At 40.3% G+C, this 15,172-nt stretch overlaps 2 protein-coding genes across 2 annotated transcripts in view; one reads left to right on the plus strand and one right to left on the minus strand.

Moving 5' to 3' along the window:
- The window catches only part of KaiR1D (Kainate-type ionotropic glutamate receptor subunit 1D), a 169,601-nt gene that overhangs the window by 151,374 nt on the left and 3,055 nt on the right, over positions 1 to 15,172 (minus strand). The gene's annotated exons all lie outside the window — the stretch shown is intronic.
- Positions 10,274 to 15,172, plus strand: part of LOC122413239 (glutamate receptor ionotropic, kainate 2-like) — a 32,817-nt gene continuing 27,918 nt past the window's right edge. The window contains exon 1 of the mRNA XM_043423442.1: positions 10,274 to 10,763. The gene's annotated coding sequence lies outside the window, so the exon portion shown is untranslated. The remainder of the gene's footprint in view (positions 10,764 to 15,172) is intronic.

Genomic DNA, 15,172 nt, shown 5'->3' on the forward strand with positions numbered 1-15,172 from the left:
TACACACTTTCGAACGTATCTATCAATTTGCACTCAAAAGAGTGACCGATTTGACATGTGTCCCCGTTCAGTTTCCTTCTCTTCCGAGTCCCACGAAGAAAGAGGGGGAGATTCGACAGATTTCTCTTTCTCTATATTTCTCGTTCACACGACTTCATCGATCACTCGTAACGCTGCGGTAAAAGAGCTTCTAATTCCGTGATATCGCGCGTTTCTCCTGACCAGAGTTCTGGATATCGCAATGAGCTGTTTCAGCGGTCCCGATGCTGATATGAGGACGAAACGAGGCTAATGCGGCAAGATGCGATTCACGGATTTACAAAAAATCGCGCCGAACAAGAATCGGAGATGAAGAATGATTATTTTTTCTCTACCGTTTCTTCATATCGTGTCTAACTAATAACGAGACTATCGAACTTCGGGTGGCTGAGGTGAAGCAATAAAAAGAGTCGGTAGCTTTTATTGTGTCCGTGGGTGGTAAACTTTTGCGAAGGGTACACCGTTACTGGGGGGCGGAGGAAAAAAAATTTGCTGAAAAAAAAGAAGTCTACTCAAAGTCCGCGAGGAGGAAAAGTTATCGCGAGCATCACGCTTCATAAATCATCCCCGGCGAGTGGAAAAAGGGAGAGCGAGGGAGAGATCCACAGCACGAGATGCGAAAACCGACATAATAAACTCATTCGCTTTTCTCGAGGGCTCTTTTCTCCCTCTCCCTCTCTCTCTTTTTTTCATTCCTTATTTTTTCAATTGCTCTCTCTCTCTCTCTCTCTCCTTCTCTTTCTCATTTCTCCATTCCATTTTTAGGTTTTGTACCTCTTTTTCTCTCGTATTTCCACACATGCGAAGCTTAATGCGAAAAAGTTGTACTCGTACATTCTTTCCTGCATGTGTATCAGTGAAGGACCAGAGGAAATTGCATTAGACCGGAGAGAGCTGTCATTCTTGATGCTAATAATAGGGGATGTTGAATTGTACCTCGCGATCCATTCCTCAATGGGAATAACTGAAGAGTCCGTAGGACGATATGGATCGAACGTATGGGAATAAACGCCGAGTGATTCGTCGATGTTGAAGAATTACGATAATTTTGACTGTGTGTAACTACCGGAAAACGGAGGCTTTCGTAACAAGCCATCATTCAATAAGCCCTTTTTCATTCTTTCTTTCACAACGCGCCAATTATCGGTTCACTGTGAACAAATAACTTAAGCTTGTCAGCCGTTTTACGAATTATTTTGCAATAGAGAGATATTCGAAAAACTCTCAACTCTCCACTAATCTTTTCGACTTGCGGAGTTACATCGTCGATATAGAAACTTCATCAGCCAACCAAATATTCTATTTCTTTTTATAATAAATTCGAAATGCGCAGAAAACGAATGAAATTAAACAATCCCCGTGGAAATGAGCTGCTGAAAACCGATCTATTTGCAGAGTTGTGGATAATGAAATTCGAGTGGAGTTCCCAGTAACGTAGGGCTATAATGTTCGCGGCCACATCGAAATGCAATCACGGGATATTAACAGGACTCCCCCGGGTATTGGACAGTGCAATTTGGAATTAAGTTACTTCTCATTAAATAAAAGTCAGTCTCATTCATTTTGAAAATAAGCCAGTTCTAATCGTTTGCTGTTAAACTACAACCAATGCGACTGTTCAGTGTCTGGAATTACTTTTTTTCAGATGCATAGATTTCATTCCGTGGTAAAGTGCTTTCTATGTATTTTTAAAAATTATTATTCACCATATTTCCGTAAAATTAATAAGCATCTCATTGTTACAAAAATGTCATTCCACTTAAAAGCATGGAGAAGAATAAAAAAAAATTTTTTCCACGAAACGTACGAATAATATTAAGACTCCGTGACTTTGTTGTATTCGCCCTACTATATTTTACTCGACGATGAAATATTTCTTAATTAATCCCCGCCGCTGACGAAGATACCGTAAGGTTCGAGGTAGTCGAGAAACGAAGAGAACGAGACCGGGAAAGAAACGGCCCAGATGCAGTGGCGAGAATTAACAAAGCGGAAACGCAAGAAAAAGAGGCAGGGATGCGGAAAGAAGCAAATAAATAATTAAAGAAGAGAAGTGAAACTGTCCAAGGTCTCACAGTCGAGATTGAAACTCTTCATAATTATGTACACGCATATTTGAAAACACGAAAAAAGTTTATTTAGAATCCATCTATAGAAAAACTTTCATAATTAATCGTGTCCACATTGGACCTAACTTATAGAAAGAGGTCAAAAATATTTCTGAGCTCTTCAAAGTATTGTGGCTCGAATGATTTCTACGAGAGACGTCAACGTTGTTATCGTCGTTGTTTTCGAAATGGAAAATATCAGAGAATCTGGGCGTTGTTAAAACGGAGTGACAGTAAATGCCAATTGATCACCGAACGAGAATCATTTCCATTACGCCACTGACAATTCAAAATACACGTGTTTTAAATTATTCCTGAATTTGTATTATTCATGAGAGCCCACTGCATCGTTTTAATGTAAAAATAAGGCTTCATACTTTTATTATGATTAAGAGATTCTCGTTCATATTTAGTGTTTACATTTATGTATCGTTTTACCGGCAGGTTCAACAAGTCGTAAACTTGGATATTTTCGTGTGTCAGCGTTTATAGATTTATCGTTGTGTCATGAAATCGTGGGGATGAAATTCGAGTGAATGGGGACCGAAAGAAAAGGAGAGAAAAGATAAAAAGGAAAAGAGCTCGTGCAAAGCCCGCCAGGGGGGAGAAAAGTGTTTCTCGCAGTTCTCCTGGAACTAATCCTGCCCGGTCTCTATGACTGGAAGACTTTCGTGGCCACTTGCTTTTCCCTATACTATCCAAAATCCTCTCTCGATGTGTTCAACGTTGACGGGGCGAAGTAGCTGCGACGTTTCTATCCATTTTCACCGCCCTCCATTTAACGTTTAAGAGTGTCACGTTGTCAACAGCTGAACGGAACGGTTTCTTCGGGCTCACCGGACGGAGACTCTCGACGTTTTTTATCTCCACCGGCCAAATGTATGTCCGTCTCGTATAAATAAAACTGGAAATAGAACTAATACTCTGTCGACTCCCTACATCGTTTCAAGCTGTACAAAAAAAAATTACAACACGAAATTGAGTTGCTCAATTGAAAGTCTTTTACCACAACGTATATAAAAAAAAAACAAACCGAATTTTTATTGCAAAATTGTCACGAACTGTCGCAATGAAATATCCAAAAAAATCTGTCACCAAAATGACACGAGAGACAACTCAATCCTTCATGAAAGAACATCGATTTCTTTCTTAAACCATAAACAATCATCACCCTCAGCTTTCGACCACAAATCAAGTTGTGCATTTTATTTTTACGAGCGAACGTTTAGACCACTTTTTTCTAACGCAAACAACTTCAAACGTAACGAAGTATTCAATTTCAAATAAGAACTCTTTTCAACGGTGGTTTGAAGAAATTCAAATGAAAACAATATTTCCCCCATCTCGAGAGAATGCACTTCGAATTGCATTTTGATTTATGCCTCAATCAGTATGGAGTTGAGGAGTGACAGGCTACGCGAAGGTGGACAAGGAGTATTGTATTCGCGACGTTTCGCGAGCCACCTAATGAAAACGGACCGGTGGCTCGAGGTATTTGGGCACACTGTATCTGCCGAAACATGGGCTGGACACGATAGAGGCTGTCACATGTATCATACGGTGAAATTTTATCGCTCCATACGCGAGTATATGGATATTTACTTGTGTGAATCCATGTTGCATACAAGTATATAGATATTGGGGGAGCTTACGGCGACGTAAACACTGAGTGGCCCATCGCGAGGCCGCTGTCATTTTTTAATTAATCGAGTATCATATTCGACATCGCTTACAATTTACTTTGGCCATTCGTGATGCGTTCCACGCATCGGAAATCGAGGTTACGATCCGCTCAACTTTTTTCCGACGGAGGAAAATGTATCTCGCTTCGGTGAATGAGTTAAAAGAAAAAACGTTGATAAACACTGTCCGCGCATACGCAGACGCAGAAGAAGCAGATTTTCAAAAATTTGACATTTTCGTAGTGCAAAATAAAAGTCTATATTGCACCATGATTTTTTCGTAATTACCAATATCTCCAAAGAGCATTGATGCAAGTTTTTTATTGTTATTTTCAGAGCTCAGCCAGTTGGGCCCTGACGGAAAGAAAAATAAAATCCAACCGATGAAATTCCCACAGAAATATTCAATAGAAACGACGAATTTGGGGAATGCAAAAAATAAAGAGAATAAAAAGAAGGGAGACTGAGAAGGAAAAAATGAAATGGATGTCCCGTCCGTCGTTCGACAAACTCTTCCAGCCCGTTTGCTTAAACGTGTCGGAGATTCGCAACGTCTCGAATATCGAAAATCCCATTAGCGTGTCGATCCCAGGGTGCCTGATGGACGAAGGGGCGGGTAAAGAGAAAAAGAGAAAAGAGAAAGGAGAAAAGAAAAAAGCAGCGGGTGTGAGCGAGGGATGTTTCGGGAGGGCGCGGGGTGGTTTGAAGCGTCGTGACGCGCGATTCAAATGTAACGAGCCGGAATAGAGCTTGTCTCTCTTTCTCTTCGAGGCACAAAAAAAGCTGACGACGTGAAGAAGAAGAAGAAGAAGAAAAAGAAGAGAAATCACCAAGTTCGTCAATCCCAGACTCATCTTCCTCCCTTTCCTAGGTCGCGTTCGTCTTCGAATATACATATATTTTTAAGGATGAATGTGTAGGTGTATATGATTTTTTTAACGCGATAATAAACATGTATCGATCATCATCGCTCGATATTTTTCAATATACATTTACCGTAATATATTCACTTCTGGGAGCGGAACCACCCCTCGTTTCTGTACGATATTGAAATGGAAATTTTATGTACGTTGGCTTTTTTCATACGCGTTTTAGCACGGTAGACTATTCGAGTAGGACTCCTTACATTTTAATATTTATTCTCGCACTAGAATTTTCAATGGTTTTTTTTCCAATTCCAGCCCTGTCATCGATCTCTATAAGGTTGAAAAACAAAATAAAAATGCGATTGCTTCTCAAGAAGTGTTCGGAATTTGCCGATATTTATACCGTAGGAATTTTCTCCCTGAACTTTCACAATTGTACCTATGAAGATCGGAGCTCGAAAAAGAATGATGAAATTTGGAATATTTATTCGGTAATCGATCGAGCGATGCCACGCACGTTTACACCATTCGAGGGGAAAAAGGTCGAAAAAAGAATTAAAATGCTCGTTAAAACGAGAGCGTCGACGAGACCCCTTGAAATATTTATCGTTCGTTCCTTGTCCAACATCGCGATATTATCATCATCGTATTTTATCGTTATATCCTCTCGTTTACACCCCCCGAGCCAGAATATCATCAAGTTTGTTGCTTTTTTTTATATTCGTCGTGAAAGTTTTAATTCGTTCCCCTGTAAAACTAGCTCATTATTATTTTTCGTATATTTTTTTCTTTTCCAGCAAACTCCCTCCTCTTTCTTTTTAGTATGTGCAACTTTTTTTTCACCCCCTCCCTCGAGGAAAACACGCGTCCCCGAGCGCCAATAAAACGTCAGAGTCGAGTCTGCTCACTTTCTATTCACACCTCTGTCGTCCTTCCTTTTTTTTCTGTAAATTTATCACGGCCCCTGAAACGATATGAAAATAAAGCTGGCGGTTGCAATATATTCCGTTAATTATGGCTGATTACATCCCGTAATTAGTACGTTATTCATTTGTTCGTATATCGATCAATTCCCTGCTCTCGATGTCTGTTAATTAATTCATCAAATTATTTGAACAATTCATACCGAGTTCTGTTTTCTCCTTAATAAATTAATTCATCCGAAAAAATTGGTAAACGAGACCACGTGAAAAATGAAATTCGCCAGTTTTAAGAAATAATTCCAAATTTGCTTTACGAACGTACTAAATATAGCCTCCTCGCATTATATAAGTGTACATTTTAGATATCGCCATTGCGCGGGGGAGGTTCCGAGTTTTTTTCCCTCATTCTCGCCTATTGGGAGTATAACCGGCGCGGAACCATGAATCCCACCGCTGTTAGCTCGTTCCCGAGGAAATAAAGTGCTTGGCAATTTCAACGCTGCCCACGGATAACCCGAGGGGCACGTAGCGTCGCTGAATTACACGTTACAAGCCAGCAGAGCGGTGACAGCAGCGTTATAACGCGCTAACCTGCCACACGGAATATCGCACCCCACTTGCCCATCGACTGCATGCAACTCCGGACCATTCACCCTTCTTGCGTGCCTCATGCCTCTTTTACTATATCAGGCATGTATATACGGCTTGCATATACGATATAATCCCAATATATGTATATATGTGTATACGTATGAATATACGTTCAGAATGGAATTTTGTTTACTTCGGCACCTCCCTTGAATTCGGCGTCAACAAGCCCATTGAACCTTGGATTTCTATATTGGTAAAAATCTTTGAAATACTTTGCTATTTGAACGATTAAAATTTAATGTGACAAAATTTCGTTGCGTCGTGTACCCTGGAGTAGTCGGTTGAATTTTGTGAAAAATATCACTCTCGATGAGATGGTCGGGAGTACATATACAGATTTTGAAAATAATGATCGAAATCTTGTTCGATAAGGTTTTTTATGTGCGCACGATTCATCACGAATCGATAATATTTTTGTTATATTCGGCATGATTCCTCCGAAAACAGGAATTTGTAGAGATTTTGGTATTTATGAAAGGTCGTATATAGAACGAACGTTGCCACATTATTTATTGCGACGATACGTGTATTTTATACATACGTTGTAGTATTAAAAAATCGATTGGTGACCACTCTTGGGACAAGTTTTTTACTCGTGACAGCGTCGAGGAAGTGGGGGTCGAGTGGGGAAAAACCTCAGCTGCGTTGTACCCGGTTCACCCCTCGCAACTTATTTTTCGTGTATCGGTAAAGGTAATAAATATTCTCGTATATGTCTGTGGATACGTTGAAACGGGCAAGCTTAACCCTTACTAGCCTCGTTGAAAATTCTCCATGCAAAACCTGCTCCCTCGCCCGACAATGACAATTCGAGGCATCGAATATAACATTTTTCCAACCCCCTGGCTCAAGGAACTTTTTTCTTTTTTACCGATCGTTCGATTCGGTCGACTGCACGGGTACTCCATTCGAGTGAGCAGAAAATTTCCACCGGGCTGGAATAATTTCGACTTTTCGTGGAAAAAAATCTTGCAATATTGATTAAGGCTGACACGAAGAACGATAACTTTGCTTCAATCCGACGTTGGACCATTAATTATAAGAATTAATGAATTTTTCTGTCGGATTGTTATCACTGCATGGATTATTCTTTTTTGGGATAAGTCCGTGGCCGAATGAGCCGCGACCGTCATCCCGGATTAAGTCTATTTCTGGAAAAAGTACGGAGACAAAGGTTGATAAATAGTGAGGAGACTGGCGAGGAAGAGGGATAAAAGAAAAATCTACAAAAATAAATGTGTCACGTGAGGGTGGAAAAAATAGAAGATGAATAAGAAAGTCGAGGCGAGAAGTGCCAGAATTATTCAAAGGTAAAGATTGAGTGGAATCCGGGAGAGGGAAATGGTCGAGGAGAATAGAGACGCAAGGAAAATCGAGTAGTTCCTGTCGCGAACAAGCCAAAGGGTTTGTAAAGAAAACTTTCCTCTCAGAGATCCCAGAAAACCGTGTAATAACATTCCTCCTGTGAAATTAAGACAATTTCGAGAAATTGCAATCCCGTTGCGCATGTTCGTATTTTTCTTCTACTTGTAGTAGCGCGATTACTTAAACAGAGTTTTCCCTCGACCGATCTCTTCCCGAATCCTTATGCCCGCATTCTCGAGAGCCAATAAAGCCCGGCCATTCTCTTTCTTCTCCTCTGTTTACTCATACATAACTGTAACGCTTCTCGTCTAGTAATCGCAAGAAAATTTTACGACTTCACTCCACTTATCACGCGAATATTATAAAATGAAAATTTTGATAAGGAGAGGCTCCCGCATTTGCTAGAAATCCGAATTTCTCGTACTATTTTTCTTCTTTTCTCGTAAATTATTATCAAACAACTTTGACAACGTTATATATGAAAAACTCAAAAAGTGCAGAGGCACGTGTTTGTAACTGTGTTTGATTTTCGAGCCATGAAAAATGGATGTAGACTCTCTTGATTAACTTGAAATAAAATGCTTTTTGCATGCACTACTCATATTAAAGCACCGTAATAAAAGATAGACATAAAACGATCCTCTGAAAAATGCTGCAAATGTTTTCATACAGTTCGGAAGTTTAATTAACATCTTCGTTGGAAAAATGGTACTTTAATTTCCGTTATGAAAATACTTCGCAATTGAGTAATTACAAGCAGAGTCTCCGTTTCAAGCGGAATCGTTTCATCGGTTCAATTGAAAAGTACAAAACCACGCGAATATTTGTAAAAGACAAAGCGCTTTACTTGATTTAATATTGCCGGACTGATGCAAGCCCCAGTCTCTCGGATCCTTCGTTTTCTTTCATTTTTCAACTTTCCAATGTAAAAATGTTATTTCTACAAGTATTCAATACTGCATATTGGCAGGGAAAACAGACGGATAGGAAGAAGTAATTTCCGGTCAGAAATTCGATACATTCATAGCAGGATCGGTCGAGATGCACGGTACACAATTTTCCTTGTAAATTTGCTCTGCTTCGTTATTATTGCTAGAAATATATATGAGAATAACGAATATAGGAAACCAGATGTTTTCCTATATTCTAGTATTTGTGGCCTCTTGCATATTTTTCTATCCCGTATGGAAGTTTCTGCAAGAACTGTTTGTCAATGCCTGCAAATTTCATATATATAAGACGGGAAAACCACAGAAACCCATAAGAAACCGTGTTAATTTGGAGAATCGAGCATTTCAATTTTTTTTCTCACGAACAAAGTATCCTTGGGCCTTAAAATTCTGACAGGACAATTTTTTATAATTCATTGCTGTATTCAAATTTTTTAATCGAAATTTCTTTGTTAATTCGATAAGCAGATGAACTTCCTTAATAAAATCGACACCTACTTCGGATTGGAAAAAAACATCGCATCCAATTTCGTCCATCAACGAACGCAACGTATGCAACGACTGTTTTTTCGATTTAAAAAAAATTTTTAAAATTTTTTTTTATAGATATAAAGTGTAGGAGAAAGGCTCAGTGGCCAAAAGTTGCTCAAAGATTTTAGTATCGTCTGCGGAGCTCTATTTCGATATAAGCACTGTGCTGTGGTCGTCCCAAGGGGATAGACTCTGAGGAAAAGTTTAACTCTCCCGTCTTCGCAGTAGCTATGGTTTTCTCGTAGTCCAACACACAGCGAGCGGAGAGGAGTTAGCAACGATAGAGGCAAGCGAGATGCTGCTTTGCCGAGCACGCATCTCAAGGGATTGGAACGTGTTCTATAGCACTCTGTCTTTCCCTTTTTCCTACCTTGTAGCACAATTTTCTTCAACGAAATGAAAATTTTCTGCTCAATGTATCACGCTCGCGAAAACCGTAAAGCATTTTTCTCAAAATTTTCTCGTGGACGTGTTTCGTATATTCGAAATATAAAGTACAGTCTGATAAAATGATCTTTCGGTGAAATAAACTTGTAATAAATCATTTTTTTTTTTTCGTCATGTCGATAAATTAAACTTTGATAGAATTTTCTGAGATAGATGAAATTTTATTTTCTAAAACCATTCGATTGGAATGGCGTACAGAAATATGGCGATTATTCACATTTCATCTTCACTATTCACCAATCCAAATAAAACTTTTGTTTCAATTTCGTCGTTGACGGTATTATTATCATACTTTCCATCCGTCAGCTGTAGAAATAACAAAATTACGAAGCTTCAGAACTAAAAAAGATTTTACATTCCTAAGAATTTCCACTATGATTAATTTCATAATAAATCAACTTTTGTAATAGTCGTTCGATTGAATGGAAAGTAATAAATTTTTGTGAATCAGTTCATCCGGAAGTTCGCATAGGAATCTCTCTCCAGTGAGTTATGATAACTAATAAACGCTCAATTCTAATAGCGAACTTCCTCCACCGCGTCTCACGGCTCTCTCCGTCTCTTTCCCTCCTCCGGAGATTTATCAAAGCCTCGAGGCTGAAACGCCACGATTTGTACAAGATGGTTCAGGAGATGCGGGGCATGCAGCCAACTTACCGCATGAATTTAGGCTGAGTTCAAGCCAAATTTAGATCAGTGGAGGAACGTCGCGGAACGAGAAGAGATCGTCGAGAAGCTGTCTCGACTGTGGACTCCTGTTTTCCCCATTTCGTAGTATTCGACCGCGTGCTCTTCGTACTCTCTCATTCTCCCGTGCGGAAAGATCCCAACGCCGCGACAACGTATATTCTATGACAGAGTCTGCCGTGAATTTTCGCGAGGGAGGGGTTCCGGGTATTCACGCGGGGATTTCCACGTGCAGAAATAGAGATTATAGCGCAAAAGGTTCGACCGAGTGAATATTACGTCCGGGTCCAACCCGTTGAAAATTTAGTTTCTACGTGTGTGCGTGCCAGGCCAAGTGAATATCAATTCATTACGCTCCTTAAACTCCACCGGTCTTTATTATTATTTTCACGAGGAAACGAAAATTCAGAATTTCTCTAAGGGAAAAGTTATTAAGAGTGGTGATCCGTAGAATCTTCGCATCAAATGTGTTCCGATTGCTGATTCGTTTTTCGGGCATCTCTGAAAAGTTACCGTAAGTACGTCAGCCTTCAAAGAATCAAATAAACTTTTATATTCATAGAATTTCCTGCTAACATGTTTCTCAGTCGAAAATAATCGACTGACAACTGTGACCACGATTCATAAAAGCTTATTTACACGTGTGGAGAGACACGTACGATTCGTGAAGAAAACATTCGCTTGATCATTTTTTCAACGTTAAAAATGTGGTTCTCTATTTGCCGGAATGTGTACTTCATTCCTTTGAGCATCGATGACAGAGAGAAACTCTTGTGTCGACAGAAAAACGAGTATATTCGGCTTCGAGCTGTGGGCTTGTCACAGGAGCTGAATTGTCGATTGCCGTCGACATCGGGCAAATATTGTCCACGATCAAAGAAGAGAATGCAGCGATCTCTCACGCAGATATCATGACCAACTCTTGACATCGACAAATATTAGTCATACTCGTCCGTGTATAGTGCGGAGCTTTATTTTAGATGAATCGAACTCTAAAAAAAATCTCCCAAACGAAGTAGTCGTTCAAATTTGTCCTCAAATTCGTGCACTTCGAGTCACAGAGGATTGGGAAAAAACAGCACGGTGAGCCAGCAGCAACAGTTCCATCAAATCTTACATTTACAAAATTCTATTTCGCGTCTAATTTGTTACTCGCAAACGAGTGAAAAACGTGATACGCCGGAGCCTCGTTCGAAGAGAATTTTCCAGGAGAATGGAGCCTTTTAAATGATTCGTACTACCTTAACGATGATTCGTACAACCAGGATCTAAAGTTTTCGTCAGTGCAAATACTGTTCAGCACAGCCTTATCGAAACGAAATTTAATAACTACATCATACTCTGAAGCGAAATGGTGAAATCACAGACTGCAAAGAGCAAGAAAGAGATCAATGAGCAGCCAATCCTCACGAAATACTCGAACAGAGAATAATTGGGGTTTTGTTACCACCAAAGTGGGCTGGCAATACATTGACGAGTGCTTTGTCATATTCGCGGTTAATTAGAATCACGCGAAGCTCGTTTAATTTTTCACGGAGTTGACTGTAGACCCGAAAGGGGTAAGGCTGTTTGTGTGCGTCAACAATTCATCCGTTTCGCGTGAAAGAGGGTCAAGATGAGTAGTGCAAGGAGAAGCCTGATAGCCGCAACGACGAGGCGAGTTTTATCGGATAGCGTATATGAGAGAACTGGAGACAGGCTCACGTACATATTGGATATACGATCTGGCAGAAATTCTGTTATAGAAAGCTCTGTCTCCCCCCCCCCCCCCCCCTCCTCCTGTTCCTCCCTTCTATACTATTTTTCTTTTTCGAGCCAAGAGGTGAACGAGACGACGTCAACGACATGACCGCCGTTGGCCTCGTTGACAACCCGTACTCGTTGAAAATCTGTGTCAACCATCATTAAGGCCACGGGATAACGTTTGCCGGTTTCTCGCTTTCTTTCTCTCTCTTTCACATACTCTTTTTGTTACGCATGCACATATGACTCTGCGGACCATAATTATTTGATACTCCAACTGAACCACTCTGGCTCATCCAGCTGCAACTGCAAATAAATTATGGACGAGGATAAACAAGATGGGTATTTTGTTTGTGTATGAAAACATGGCGTGTGAATAAACACTCAAAAAATATGAAAACGATAATTGTATAGCGGGAGCTTTGATACGATACGGAATTCAGAGTTCGCTCAATGCGATGGGCATTTTTAAGTACTGTTTTTACGACTTTGGTATCAGCGACGGTGGCACTTTCCGTGAAAATACGGGAGCCCAAGTTTCACGAAAAGATTACTAGGCATATTTAGTTCATTGTTCAGCTGAGGTACACGTTTTACATTCATTGAATTCACGAACGTGAGAGAATGAGAGAAATAATAACGAAGCGGCAGCTTCGAAACGGACGAGCGAACGGAGAAAATCCGCTACAAAAAGTTCTCCGACTCTTTTTACAGATTTCTTTTTTATACACGTCTCATTATCTTCCAATTTTTTTCTCTCTTAATTATATTTTCTGTGCTTCCATCGAGAATGTCTATCTCGCACTCGACATATAACAAATCCCGAAACATCTGCTGCTAATTCTGTTATTCTCGAACGCGTGCCTGTTATGAACCGAATATATTTTTTTTTTTTTTTTCCATTATGCAAGTCTCGCAGTGCCACAGACTAAATTAATTGGCAGATCGTATCGATTTGGCTTTACTCCATTCGAGTCTCCTTCCACTCATTATTTTCTGTTTCTCAGTACAATTAGTTATCAGTAATCCCTTCCGAATTAAATAAATCCATAACAATTAGCGGCCATTACGTATTTGATCAATACTTGACAGGATTTTCCAAAGTAAATCATCGTCGAATTGTCAAATGAGAATTTATCTACGAGGCTTTCCACGAGACGTTTCGAGCAGCCAGCATGACCTCGACCACTTTCCATTTTCCAGAATTTTTTTTCCATCCTTTCATGATACTACGAAAAAATTCCAGGAAGATTAAAAATGTTTGAGGTCACGATTAATTAAATTCATTGAAATAGTATGCTTAATTGACGGAAAATCAATGGAAAATGTTGAACGACTCGTAGACGTAGGTGCACGCGATAAGTTCGTATAGAAAAGTTGGAGTAATGAAGAGAGCTATTTCAATAGATGCCTGGTGGCAAGATTCTCAATTCTCGGTGAAACCAACATGGATCTTTCTCGGGTGTATGAACTAGGACAGGCAGGATTCCTTTTCATTGCCGAACCAATTAACCCCTGTACAAATACTCGCTTTGTCGATATCTCGAGAAGTCGAACATCGGGTGGTGGAGGTTTCCATAGGAAAATGCTTTACAACAGCTACGAAATACTAAGGTATATATATAAAAAAAAAAAAAAAAAAACGACGAAGAACAAGAAGAATAACAAGAGGAAGATTGTGAGAAAGATCGAAGCTTCCCACTGTTTCTCCTCCCCTCGTCCATTTTCTATCTTCCTCTTTTTCTTTCCTTCCACTCCATTCCTATCTCATCCGTTGGCTTCGAAGCTGCATTCCAGCGATTCTTCATGACTATTTGAACTCGCACTGTTTGAAGAGAAAAGCTCAGAGACGAGAGACGCAAAAGAGAGCCCGGGGAGACTGTTTGACTCGCTGTGTTGCTCAACACGGACAGGCAAAAGATAGGAGTGAGGAGGGCCTGGGAAAATGGAGGAAAGGATAGAACAGACTATTCTCTCGTGTACGATGGTAGAATCGTTGCCTTTCAAAGGCAACAAGTGAGGCAGACCTTTCGCTATTCGTGCCACGGACACACGCCAGCGGATCTCTTCTCCGCTGCCCCTTTCCCCAGCGCTCTGCTCCCTCATCGCCAAACCACGAATCCTGTCTTATACTTCTGCTTACCGTAAAATAGGCAAGGAAAGGACGCTCAACGCTTGCGCTAAACACGTACAGCCGTTGAAAGTTCGGACGCAGGAGAGATCCGCCTGAAACAAAATGCTTCCCATTCATTCGCCCCCTCCATTCATCGCTGAAACAACGACTCGAGTGTTCGAGTGAACGATCTTTACAAACGAGTTGTTAAAAGAAAAGGGACATGAATAGTTTTAGGATTTAACGATCCTTCCAATTTAATAGTCTATAGATAGGGGAGACCGAGAAAAAATCGGGTACTTAAACGAATATCCTGATTTTTAGAAATTCGAGAAACTTCCTCCATTGCTTGCTCCGAAGCACAAAGAAATGCGCTGTAATACATGCAATTTTCGAAAAAAATAAAAGCAAAAATTCTTGAAAGACAATTAGGTACCCCTTGGAAAGCTGGTGAAATTTTTTTTCACTGCAATTTCAATTCCTCGCACCTCGAGTGCCTCTTTTGAAAAGCACCCGTGAAAAACGGCACCATTGGCCCAAGCTTGGTGCAGTACCGCGCCAACTATACGCGATGGTTGGACGACCGTTGGCAATATAACTCGGCCAACCGTAGCACCACGGTTGGAGTGATAGCTACGGTCCTACGGTAGGCTAGCGCTTGGGACCAGTATCGGCCCAGCGTTAGTTTGGACAACGGCCCAACGCTGGGCCGGTGTCTGTCCAATGCTAGCCCCACATTCACCCAGCGTCATTCCCCAGCGAATGCCTGTTATCGATTATTTAATTAAATAATATTTATTTTCAATCATGCTTATTTTATCACCCTATACAATTATCCGTCATTGTGGAAATTTTAATTAGTTAAAAAAAAAACAGTTCCTTATATTTTCTTTAGAGTTGAAATTTTTCAGAGGGGATTTGAACTGCCTACCTACAACTTTCCTACCTAATGCCTACCTAGTTTGTCCGAGACGCTAACCACTACACTATCGACTACTTCCTATTTTTGTATCAACATTCTCAAAATAAAATATTGGGCCCATTCTGGTATTGTATCATATGTGTAC

This window comes from Venturia canescens, chromosome 7 (genome assembly GCF_019457755.1).
Source record: "Venturia canescens isolate UGA chromosome 7, ASM1945775v1, whole genome shotgun sequence".
Lineage (NCBI taxonomy): Eukaryota > Metazoa > Arthropoda > Insecta > Hymenoptera > Ichneumonidae > Venturia > Venturia canescens.